This window comes from Zingiber officinale, chromosome 5A, assembly GCF_018446385.1.
Source record: "Zingiber officinale cultivar Zhangliang chromosome 5A, Zo_v1.1, whole genome shotgun sequence".
NCBI classification, from domain to species: Eukaryota; Viridiplantae; Streptophyta; class Magnoliopsida; order Zingiberales; family Zingiberaceae; genus Zingiber; species Zingiber officinale.
The window spans coordinates 38,901,628-38,914,882 of record NC_055994.1 but is presented as its reverse complement, the minus strand read 5'-3'; the positions used below and the strand labels follow the sequence as shown (position 1 = coordinate 38,914,882).

The 13,255-nt window shown below is 31.5% G+C and overlaps 1 long non-coding RNA gene across 1 annotated transcript; it reads right to left on the bottom strand.

Annotated features, from left to right (window-relative positions):
• Nucleotides 1–1,254: 1,254 nt before the first annotated feature.
• On the bottom strand, nt 1,255–5,552 carry LOC121980442. The gene is made up of 4 exons (XR_006111535.1): nt 4,735–5,552; nt 4,500–4,655; nt 4,358–4,416; nt 1,255–1,578 (listed from the first exon to the last, which is right to left on the bottom strand). It is a non-coding gene; the product is annotated as an uncharacterized LOC121980442 (long non-coding RNA).
• Between the last annotated feature and the right edge of the window lie 7,703 nt (nt 5,553–13,255).

Here is a 13,255-nt window from a genome sequence, read left to right as displayed (position 1 = left end):
CTACAATATAAATTAATCAAACAACTACACTTAACTTATAAATGTAGACAATTGACCAATGTGATTCTTTATTTCTAAATGAATGTTTTATACAAAAAATTAAACTTTTAGTATACACTCTAACAATTAGTTAACGGATAATTAGGATTTTGACTTAAATAGGATTGTTTCAATCAATTATACTTAATCTTAGATATTTTAACTACCCCGAACCCTCTGATATGCTTGGATAAACATTCAAAGGTGTAAATTTCTTAGTGTAAATGAAGAGGGGAGCTAAAAGTGAGAAGATTAAAAATTGAGAGTTGGTTAAGATTCAAAGTTAAAATTTTAATCTCATGATATAGAATTTGAAAATTCCTAAAGGTCTAAAATATTGTTAGTGCAATAATTGAAGTAGAGTATGCTTTAAGGGGGAGGTTCACCTTAAAGACATGAGAAATGACTTAGGTATGAAAGGGAGAGAATGAATGATTTTAAGTATTGATGAATGAAGAAAGAGATATGTATTCTTGAGGGATTATATGATCAAGGTTAAGCATTGGAGAAAATGGAAAGTAAGGAACCTCCATTGAGATGTTGGCATATGAAATTTAAGGTGAATTTTTGATATAAGTCAAAGGGAGAGAATGAAAGGTTTAAGTTAAAAAACCTTCATTTATGTTTTGGCATAAGAAGTAGAATGTTTGGCTAATGAGTTAACTTAATTTAAACATATTATCAACTATTAAAAATAGGAAGATTATTATTGCAATTGGATGATGTAATCAATCTTTAGTTAAGGTTGACCAGATTGACCAATCTCGATTAACTAACACTACAACAAAAACGTTAAAAGACAATGGATTTTATCCATTATCGTAGGCCCTTTAAAACTATTGTAACTACTATTAGAAGAGGGGACTACAACAACGATTTTAAACCGTTATCTTTGAATAAAATAACAACAGTTTTACAACAATTTAAAATCATTATCTTTGAATGAAAAATTAATGGTTTAAAACCGTTATTGTTTAGAGCACTTTTAATAACACTACCAGTTACAATGATTTTTGGGGCTATGACAATGATTTTTAACCATTATCTTTGAGGGTGATAGACAACAACAATGGTTTTAAACCATTGACTTTTAAACTATTATCTTTTAATACCAATATATCATATTTCAATATAAATATATAATAAAAAATCATAATCACAAAAGAAAGAATATTCTCCATATCAATGTCATTCAAAATGTTACTTATACAAGAATTACAATCACAAAAGAATAAACATGTGTCATATTCAAATAAAATTTATCCCAATACAAATAAATAAATAAACTCCATTTACAACTAATGAACAATAGCTAAAAGACTAAAAACTTGTGATGGTTGTTGCCTGGTAGAATTGCACTTTATTGTCAACCCAAGTCCCATCACAATCTTCAACTTGTAGGATTTCATTGAACTCCTCTTTCTCACTTACTGATTCTTTCATGTCAACCTTTTCCAACATTGTTGATCATCAGTTTCATAATAAATTCAGTCCTTAATATGTAGTCCTCATCAACTTCACAGAGTAACTCTTCACTCCCTGTTTCAGAGAGTTCAACACAATTACATTAGAAAACTTAAAATATCATGTAGGGAAACACACTAAGTTTGTTGATGGTTTTGCTGAAGGGAATGTCATTAGAAATAGGTGAGGAAAAGTTGTGTCAATGCATGCACCAGCAATGTCTTATCACAGTTCAAGAAACATGAATGATTTGATAAATGAGCAATCTCTATGTATATATTAAACCATAATCTAATGTTGTGTAGAAAACTAGGCAGGTATATGTATCAAAAATATTAGAAAAATGCAGCTTCTAACTAAATAAGGACTGAGCATTTCATAGGATATACCAAAGAAACTAATATGCTAAGTAATTTTCTCCTAGTACATGAAAATTGGAACATGCTATTGTACCAATTCTTGATTGAGTCTGAAGTACCAAAATGCAAATTCTACCAGATGCCACAATACACGTGCAATACAGTTTGTAAACAAAATCAAGACAAAATATTTGGTAGCTTCACCATCTATATTATCTATCATCCAACAAAATAACTTTTTCAAGGTACTCTCCCTGCCGGGCAAATCTATAAAAATAAAAAGAAATTATAGAATGCTACTATATAAAGTAGCCTATATAAAAACATATCTCATGGACCAACTTTAAGTTTATGTATGGTACATCCAATTCATAACCAACTTCATCATGCCAGCTTGCCCTAACTTAGTACAAAAAGTATGAGAGTGGTATTTTTAGTCATATATTATTCAATATTTCTCGAAGTACTATAAGCAGTTCTTTTCTCAATCACACAATTCTGGATTTTTTTTAAAAGTCCTAAGTCCTTAAATATTTAACATAAGGAAAAGATAATGTACACTTTTATGCATTTCCTCAAATCATCCCTGAAATTAATTTCAAATGCATCACAAACTTGTTGAAGGAAAGCTCACAGTAACTAAGGATGCAATCAGATAGCAATTTACTTGTGGATAGTTTTTGAAAGCCTAAATATTAATTCTCTCATAATAGGTGAGTCAATGAATAGAGAGTATTTTCTATAAATTCTACCAAAAAAAGACAAATGAAATGGAATACAAGATGAAGGATACTACTCTGGTATTTGCATCTTAGAAGGTAAATATCTTCACATTTAGGGCAGTAGATCTTTACAGATCCATTGTGAGGAATATCATATGTACCCACTGGTAAACATGGCTATCCCTCACAAAAAAATCTGTTTTTTTTGTACTTCTCATGCTGCAAAATCAGATGATATTAGCACTTCCATAACAAGATTATCTATTTCGCCACTGCATTATCTATTCTAATACGAAAATGCTCATTGAAAGTTAAAAATTGAAATTGAGGCACATTTGCATCTCTGAACTTGTTCACATTGGTAGTGTGTTCACTTGTGTGCATAAAAGATTAGTTCAAGATTGCTATCAATAATCTACACTTTTTTCAAAATCAACTGATCCAATCATTTCAGCTACCCCGCAAAATTACGCACTTGCATTTACCTGTTTATGGTTATTAATATTTTGAACATCAATTAGTAATATGTAAGTATAAATAAAGCACAAAAAATAGTTACCAAAAAAATCACTAAATTTAGTATTGAAATTTGATAGAGCAAAGAGGAGAGCGCGAGAAGTTACCAAGAAAAATAAGAAAATTAGGCAAGGATCTTCCTTCTTCTCTGCTTCATGGTATGCAGAATCTAACTTACGATTCCCATTTGAAGTTCTTTCCCAAACACCATATTATACTCAGTGTACGATTTAATTATGAAAATTTTGGCATCCTTATAGTCTATCATAAAATCAGGGCTATTATAAAGACTATGATCGATTCTTGCAAAATTGATATTTGGATTGTCCACGGAAGGATTCTTTTCATTCATCTAATTCATTGCCCTATTTTCTCGTGGACCTCAGTTTTGTTCATTAAGGAAATCAAGAGTGCCATTGTAATTGCATAACAGAATACTTCCGATTCCTTGCCTTTCTACATTTCTCTATAGTAACTGCTCCCCAATCCTTAATTCTTGAGTTTGTAAAAGAAATGTATTGCCATGATATACACCAGCATGAGAATATCCTATATCAACAGAATCTATAAAAGATCCAAAACTATATAAGGATCGCTGCTATTGCAAATCCTGAATCAATAGAATAATAAAGTGAATACACTTTTAAAAAGAAAATTCCTCTGCATAAATAACTAGTTGTAAGATAGTATAAACTCAATCTCTGTATATTTTAAAAGGATAGACAGAGAATTAATGACAATCACACCCGAATTAGCTAAAACATAATTAAGTGGCAATAGTGACAATGCAAATCCTAAAATGCAAAGATTCATACTTTGACCGATGCTCATTAATAAAATGCGGAATAAAAAATATTAAAAAAAGTTCAGTCATGGACGATGGAATCTTGTCCTAGTATGGGAATAAGATTTCTAAAAACCTCGATATTGTGTTACAATATTAATGCATGCAATTTAGTGATTGTACCATGATTAAAAGAAGAGAAAGGACTAAGTGCAGTGACCACATCCAATATTAACTTACAGCAAGGAAATTTGTAAATACTAAATTATTTTCAAATTTCAACTAGGCTTAATATCTTTCATGCAAATGAAATGTTCATTTGTCTCTTTCCTAACAAATAAAAGGTATTAGACCAAATTGAAAAAAAAGTTCAAGTTGCAATAGCATAAGAAAAAAAAAAGAATGTTGAAACCACATATTTACACCGTTTCCATTTCATAAAGTAAGATAACAAATAATGAATAAGAAACTACCATTCCAAAAGGAACTGTGCTTTGCCCAAAAGAGTGACCACCAATAGATTGTGGTGAAACTGCAGGTGATAATAATGGAATTGCAACCTTCTTAGCTCTGGGGATTTCAACTAGTCTAAATAAAATGCAAAAAAAAAAATACCATCAATCTCTGGGAACTGGAATTGCTAAGTGGAGTAAAGATATCATCTCCATTAATCAAAGGTAGAGGTGTTGTGACACGTGAATATGGGTCATATGGCATCTGAGGACTGTAACCATAGCCGGTGTAGACCAGTGAAGGATTCTCATAGATGCCCTACAAGAAAAGGATCATAAGATTTTATCACAAAAATAAAACACAAAGACAAAGTTGTCATATAAATATTCATACTCACAGTTTGACGAACTCCCAGGTTTTCCAGATTTAGAAATTGAGATTGATCTTCCCAATCATTAATTGAGTTCTCTATCTTGAAAAAATAGCAAAATGATCAAACATCTTTCCGCCTCATTTCAAATTCATAATCAAATCATCTAAAATTAGATTGGGATAAATATTACGTTGTACATTTAATTATAAAAAACACTATTTTTCTATTTCAAGGGAACAACAACCAAAACAAAATACACACACACACACAAAACTTGTTTTGGAGAAGTTGTCCATAGATTTCAAAACCATATCAGAAAATAAAACCCTAACAAGGATCTCGACCATGGGGAATTCAATGATCCCTTATTCGCTTCTTTTTTTTTTTAAATTTCTTCTCCCAATTCGGCCTAGTTCACCTCGATCCAGATCTACATCTCGCCTTGTTGGAAGTCACCACATCCCTCCCCGAGGAAAAAATTCCTCTCGAATAGAAGGAGATTAAAAAAACACAACTCCTCTTTGCTCAACTTTAAGAACTCGCAAGGTCACAAAAAGCCCGAACCTTTAAAACGATAAGATGATTATCATAGAAAAAAATTTGTAAAAGCCGTCGTCTTCACCGCAGGAAGACTCTCTATGAAGCAATCAAAAAAGAAATAAAGAGGCAGTGAGAATGAGGCGGCGAAGATGGTGGAAAGTCGAGGCGGCGAGGAAGAGGCTGTGAGGAGGAGGCGATGGAAAGTCGAGGCGGCAAAGAGGAGGCAGAGAGTCAAGCTGCGAGTCGAGGTGAGAGGAAGGCAGAGAGTCGAGTCGCGAGGGTTTTGGGAAAGAAATAAAAGAAAGAGGATTTTAAAACATGTCGTAAGCTTTAGAAAAGCGCAAATAGATAGCCTTTAAAAATTATTGTCGTAATCCAAAAAAAACATAAATAGATAATGATTTTAAAAACCATTGTCACAATCTTCAAAAATCATTATCGTAATCTAAAAAAGTACAAATAGACAATAATTTTTAAAAATTATTATCATAAGCCCCAAAAAATCGCTGAAAGACAACGATTTATGTTAAAATCATTATTAAAAGGCAAAAAAACAATGATTTTGGCATAAAACCATTGTCTTTTAAGTGTTGTTAAATGAGAATTTTCTTGTAATGCAAGTTTAAGTTGACTCATATTGAGTTTCGATATTTGAGAAATATGGTGAGTAATATAGTAGTTGGTTGAGTGAAACGTCAAGTAAGTCCAAGGCGACTGAATTCTTGATGGTAAAGAAGTTCAAGTAGATCAATGGTTGACTAGACATTTGGCAATTAGAAGTCCAATAGAAAGTTGACATGAGATGAGAAGCCCAAGTGGGTCATGGTTGAATGGACACTTGACATGCGAAGGAAAATCCAAATGAGTCATGGAGGACTGGATACTTAGCATGAGAAATGAAGTCCAAGTGCGTTATGAAAGACCAGACACTTGGCATGAGATGAATGTAGTCTAAGTGGATTATAGAAGATCAAACACTTGGCATATGGATGGAAATCCAAATAGGTTAAGAAAAACTGAATTTTGGCATAGGAGAAATCCTGGTAGGTCAAAGGTACCAAATGCTAGTAGTATGAAGTACTTAGGTCAAGAATTAAGTGAATATTGGAAAAGGAAGTTTTGGTAAGTTGAGGCTATATATCAAGCAAGATGAGAATTCAACCTTGGTAAAGCTAAAATATAAGTAACAATCTATTGATAAAATGTATAGATCGACTAATTGACTATAACCCCGAATTTAGGGTTTGCTATAGTATTAGGGTTGCTACAATGTTTAGGGTTTTCTACAAATCACAAACCCCAAAAATTAGGGGTTCTATATTATTTTTAGAGTTTACTGTAGTAATAGATTGAGGATTTCTGTTATAGTATTTTTTTTTCTACAATTTCAGTCGATTAATGAGTTTATCAATTGACTATTGAATCTGTAGCAATGAACACAATATTTTAAACCAACATGTTCTTTGTGTATGATCCAATAGGTTCTTGTAACGTTGGTAGTGTTTCTAAAATCATTTTAAATACACAAGCAATGAGCGGCATCTAGCAATACATCATTGCTACCCAAGTGACAAGAATGTTGAGATCCAACCTAACCTTTCTATATCTATTATTTTGTATAACTTGGTCATTCTATCCTCAATATCTAGGTTGATCAATGTGGCATAGACTATGTTATTCTCTTATCAATCTTTGTGTTTCTTGATCTCTAAGTAGACTCACTTAACCAAATGATCTCAATATCTCATATTGACTTATTTGAACATAGTCTGTAGGATTGAAAGTGCTAGAGAGGGGGGTGGTGAATAGTGCTCATGACTTTGACATTCGTTTAAAACTCAGAGAGTAAAAAGCAGTTGAATAAAGATAGAAGAGAAAGGAAACACATCGCTAACATGGCCAAGTTTTACTTGGTTCGGAGCTTGTGGTGACTCCTACTCTAAGTCCCATGATCGTCGATCACTTTCGTTGGACAATCACTATCAATTTGACTAAGTACAAGTAAAGATTTACAATATTTAAAGAACTGTAATAATTTAAATGTACCAACAATTACAGATTTGAAGAATCATACCTTCAGTCGTTAGAGCAGCGTTTCAGCCTTGTATAGTCGTTTCTAGAGCAACGCGCAAGAGAGAAAGTCATTTAGATTGTTGTCTTGTAACTACTGGTTGAACTCTCCTTTTATAGCCCCGTCCAGACACCTAGATCCCCTCTCGGGCGCCTGGACTATGCTGATATGACGAACTCTTATCAAAACTCCATCCTTGAAGTTTATCCATGTCCGAGCGCCCGGACCCCCCTCCGGGCGCTTGGACCGCTGACGTAGGTCGGTCAGTCGTTGCGGTCCAACTTAGCATGATGATGAGATTTTTCTTGTCTGGGAGCTCAGACCTCCCGAATACCTGGCCAAGTACTCGCCTAGGGGCACTCCCTAGTCGAAGCTTACTCGGGCGCCTGGAGTAATTCTGAGTGCTTGGATCACCTTTCTCTAGTTTTTGTCTTTCTACAAAAAAAAAATTAGTCCAGATAACAATATATATATAAGGAATAATTTTGATAGCCTCTGGATTGTTCGGTCCTGATTTTGAGTTTCGTTGAAATTCTAAGTCGGACCGACGTCTACTATTCCCTCTTTGAGAAATGTGTCCTCACCTACTCCTCTCAAGAGAATATGCCTTTTGCCAAACCGGTCCTCCAGACTGTTTGGACTTTTGCTCAGCATCCGAGACATCAAGATTTTTCGCTAGATGTCTAATTTTCGCCTAGTGTCCATGACCCCTAGGACTTTCACCTAGCATCCTTGACCTTAGGATTTCGCCCAATATTCTCGACCCGCTAAGACTTTGCCTAGTCCTCTAGATAAGGACTTCGTTATCTAACTACAGTTAGGGCTTTCCACCTTTTACCTAACCTCAACTAGGACTTTCACTTTGCCTAAGATCACTTAGGACTTTTCTGCACATTTAGTTCAACTTATTAGAACAATAATAATACTTAACTTAGAACATTTTGTGATTATCAAAACTCAGGTTCGATTGTCTAGTACCCTACACCAACATGGTCATGCATTTTAGTAGTCCTACTTAATCAAGAGGTCCACAGATATCACTTTCGTCATATAAAAGGGATAGATTTCATCTACATTACTTGCATCTCTCCGCGTAACTTATTGTATACCCAGTAATCGACTTTATAGTCCACCTTATTATAGGTGATATTTGTCGATACCAAAGTACACAACTCTTTATGTAGAGAACCGTAGTGACTTCAGATCTAAGGATTATTCATACCAATTGTCACTATAAGAATGTTTATGGCACTCATATAATGATCTATGAAACATTCTTATAGTAGGTCAATTTAGTACATATTCTCCAATATATACCCGTGTGTCAACTTGATATCTTATATCCATTACTTATGATATTAAGTCATCAATTGATCTACATGCAAGTCTCAACGCATTAGTATTATCCTTGTATATTAGTGCTTGACTAGTACAATTTTCCACTATCAATTCAACCAATTGATATATTATAAAATAAAACCTACTACCCTACGATATTATTATACTCATTCATCTGACACAGATCTGAAGTAATATAATAACTATAACATTACTTTTTATTAATAAATATAATACAATATATCTTAAGTCAATTAACTCTTAATTTAACTCTTATACTTACATCCTCATCATTTTATTTGATTGACAATATTTAAGACTCGTGATAAGAACTCTGGTATGGTCTCTCATTCTGCATTCTTAAATTGTAAAAGTCTTTCCACACAGATTGGAGCTTTAACACAATTGTCTTCTCTCTTTCTTGAAAATCTTATTTTAATATTTGCCAAGTATGTTTGGCTTTCTTGACATCAAAGATAAAGGAAAAATAGTTTTCCCCACACCTTGTTGAATGTAACATAGCGCCATTGCATCTCTTTTTTATTATTTTAACAATTTTTCATAATCATCATCATCTTTGGTTGGAGCTATGTACCGTCATTGTCAATAATATCCTAGAGGTGCTAAGAGATGAGGAATGTTTGCATTTGTGTACTCCAAAATTTATAATATTTGCTACAAAGATAGGTACTTAACATGGAGAATGTGAATAAAGTGGATGTCATTAGGTCAATTAATGAATGAAACTGAAAAGAGAAATCTATTTTACTTGCTGAATTATTTTTCCTTTCTCTTTGAATCTTCAAGGCTTGACTTTTCATGTTGACTTAGAAACAATATTTTTGCCTTCTTCAAAGGATATTGTACAAGTTTTCCCAAAATATGTTGCAAATTTAACTTTGACCGATTAGACTTTTTAGAATCGAAGAAGCATAAATATTTAAGAAAAATATGAATTTGAATGGAATTTTTAAAGAGCAGCTACAACACACAATTATTTTTCTCTCTTAATTTTGTTACTTTCTCACTTGTCTTTCACATATACTAAAGCTTCCTATTTGTTGTACAAAATGAAAACATCTAGAATATTAAGATTAGTCAACAATATTAAATTTTGATAACTTCCTAGATCAATTTATCATTTCTCAAGCCTCAACTACTCTTTCCATTGTAATTATAGAATATTATGGTCAAATTAGATTTTAGTGAATCAAGATTATAAATTAATATTATTCATTAGTTTCATAAATACCCTATAAAAATAGAGAGGAAAGAAAAGCTGCGAGATAAATTATATAAGTTTCTGTTATATTATTGTTGTAGTTGAATAGATTTTTATATATACATTATCATAAATATAGTATTAATAATTATGACAAGGGCAATTGTTGTAACATGGGATATGCATCATATGTGAAACCCTAATTGACTGAAATTATTTTTGTTGATTAGAATCAATTTTATGCTAATTGCTATTTTTGTTATAATTATTGTTGTCATGACTCTTACAAATTCAATGGAAGATGATACACATTGAGTTTTGATCACCAATGTGAACCATTGTATGGTTTAATGGTTGGTTAATATGTTGGTTAATTGATCATGCATGGATGGAGATACAAGAGACGCACAATTGAAGATTTGCCACATATTCATAAATAAAGTGATAAATAAATTTCTAATGTGCAAGGATAAAAGATTGAATTTTAGGCATATTATTAGTTAATAGATCTAACACATAGAAAAAATTGAAGTCAAATAATCTCACACTAGCTTTGTGTTCAATTTTTATGCTAGATTTAAACATAGTAGACTGTTTTTTAAAATATCATGATCTTCTATTCAACTAAAATATATTGCATATCCACTGATAGAGTTAGAGTTCGCCAAAGGTTCAGTTAAATCAAACAAACTGCAATCGAATTTAAAATTTTGATTCGGTTAATTCAAATTTTCATTTTTTTTCTAAAAAAATCGATTATATCAATTAGTTCGATTCGATTTCAATTTTAAAATTAAATCTAATAAATTAAAATAAAAAAAAAGTAATCGATAAATTTCTAGATAAGTGAACTAATAAATCCCTAACTAATCAATATTTTTTTTATAAATTTAGTTAATTCAATTAAATTAGTTTTCAACCGAATTAATCGATATTTTATTAGTTTGATTTATTTGATTTTTATTAAAAAAATCATTTAATTTGATTAGTTCAGAAAATTTTGATTTATTTAATTTTAATTAATTCAATTTAATTTTAATTGAATACTTAATTCTAAGTGGAGCATGTATTCTTAAGAGAAGTAGCCTTATTTGTATCACGATAGGCATGTAACTCACATATTGAGTGACACTATATATAAGAGAAGTGGTGTTCAGATAGTACATTTAAGATAGCAAATAATTCTCTTAGATGATTTTTCAATAGATGCATGCATAAATTAACAACCACAGTTGACAATGAAAATCATCTAATTGTGACATATGGACTCCAACATTAATTCAATATATCTAAGAATCAATTATAACACCGAATGATAAAGATGTTGAGAAACAACAAGTAATAGTTGATGCGAAAACAGCCATGTGCATGTCATCCATGTTAACCCATTACCCAAAAATTTATTTATGGGGTTTTGATCACTTTAAAAACATGAATAGATTTAAGTGATCTCATGCATTCTATCTATATATTTAAATTTAAAATTTAAGTAGAATGATCATGATGTAATTTTAGATTGAAATGGTTATATAATTGCTTTTTAGTCGTTGGTGTATGGATGGATTCCTGAAGTACATCTATATATCAAAATTTAAAATTTAAACATCATTAAACTATCAATTTAGTATTTTTAAATTAATCATCCATTAAAAAAATTATCAATTAATTTATTAAAATGATCCTTAGATATTTAAAAAACTAAGAAAACATGCTACCGCTGTATCATTATCCGGAGGTAATACAACACTATTAAATTTCTAAAAAAGTCATATGTTAACTTCGGACGCTCCATATGATTAGCACCACAGCCAAAGAAATAAATCAAAAAATTAAACAAACCATCCCCTAAAAAAATTATTTCTATTAGCTTCACCCGAACTTAGACCTTTGTTCATTTCAAAACTATCTGATTTATAATGCGATGCCCTGGGTCATAGCAACACTATTAAAGATGACAGCCCAGCGTCATAGCAACATTAAAGATGACCCAGAACAGTCGTAGAGTAATCTCGACCCCACGTCACAAGGCATAGTCAATTAATCTAGCACTTGATCATCGATTGGAAACTGGACACGGAGATGACAGAAGGCAAAAATCTAAAGCGATTATCAATGCATATTAAAATTTAATCAGTTTATGTACACCAATTTAAGAATTTAAATTTAATATATATATATATATATATATAAAAGAAGGCAGAAATCTAAAAGCGATTATCAATGCATATTGACATGAATTTAGTTGAGTTTAAATTAAATTGGTAATTTGATTCAATTGCAGTTTAACTTATATGTTAATTCTTTTTGGTTCAATTCTAAAATGATTTTCAATTTCATCTAATTCACTTTTATTTTATTAATCTAATTTGATTTACTCCAACTTAATTCAAATTAATATCCTTAATTACCCATGTTTTTAACATGGAGTAATTATTAATTATATAAATTAGAATAAAGTTGGATTATTTTTTACAGAAAACTGAATTATACTTCCCTTAATAGTCCAGTTTAAAGTTAAAATTTAAAACTAGTTTATAAAATGGATTTAACAGCAATTTCTTTTCAAAAATTAACTAGGACTGGTACAGACAAATAACCAATTGCAAAAATTATAATGTTTAAAGTTGAAGTTTAAATCTAGTTTATAAATGGGTTTAGCAGAATTTTCTTTTCAAAAATTAACTATTAAATTGAACATTAAATATTAACACTAAAAGCAATTCAACATATCTCTTTGTGAATTTATTTTAATCTCTGCATCATCAATTGTATAGAACTAAAGAGAAATAATTATCTCATTAGGAATTTAGAGTTACTATTCTTTTTAGTAAATCTGCTTTCACCATTCGGAGAAAGCAAGAAGCTGGAGAGGTGTTAGCTGAGCAGTTTGGGTGTTCATATCAAGATTTGCCTATGAAATACAAGAATTTTGACTGATACAACATCAGCCTCAAGACCAATTGTCAGAGCTCCAATGAGACAACAAACACGACCTTGAAGCTTCACTGGATGGGATTTGGAAACCACCATAATCAAATAATCGTAACTAGTCAGCTATATGGTTATATTAGTGTGCTATTGTTAGCTCAAGATTCAGTTGATATCTAAAACAAACTAGAAAATGAGCTACAGTCTTGATGTCACTCTCCCTTAATGCTTGGGTCTTATGTTGTGGTTGGCATATTAGTTGGCTGGAATCTTACTCCTATTAACAGCAGAGTTTTGGATCACTCTGATGTTTTCCAAGGGCAAACCAGAGGTTCAACACTCTTGGAGGTGAGTCTTTGTTTTCCTCATATATATTTAGTATTCCCTGGGCAAGAGACTTTACTACCTTAGGACTACTTTCAGGAAAAGAAATTAACGCAGCATTC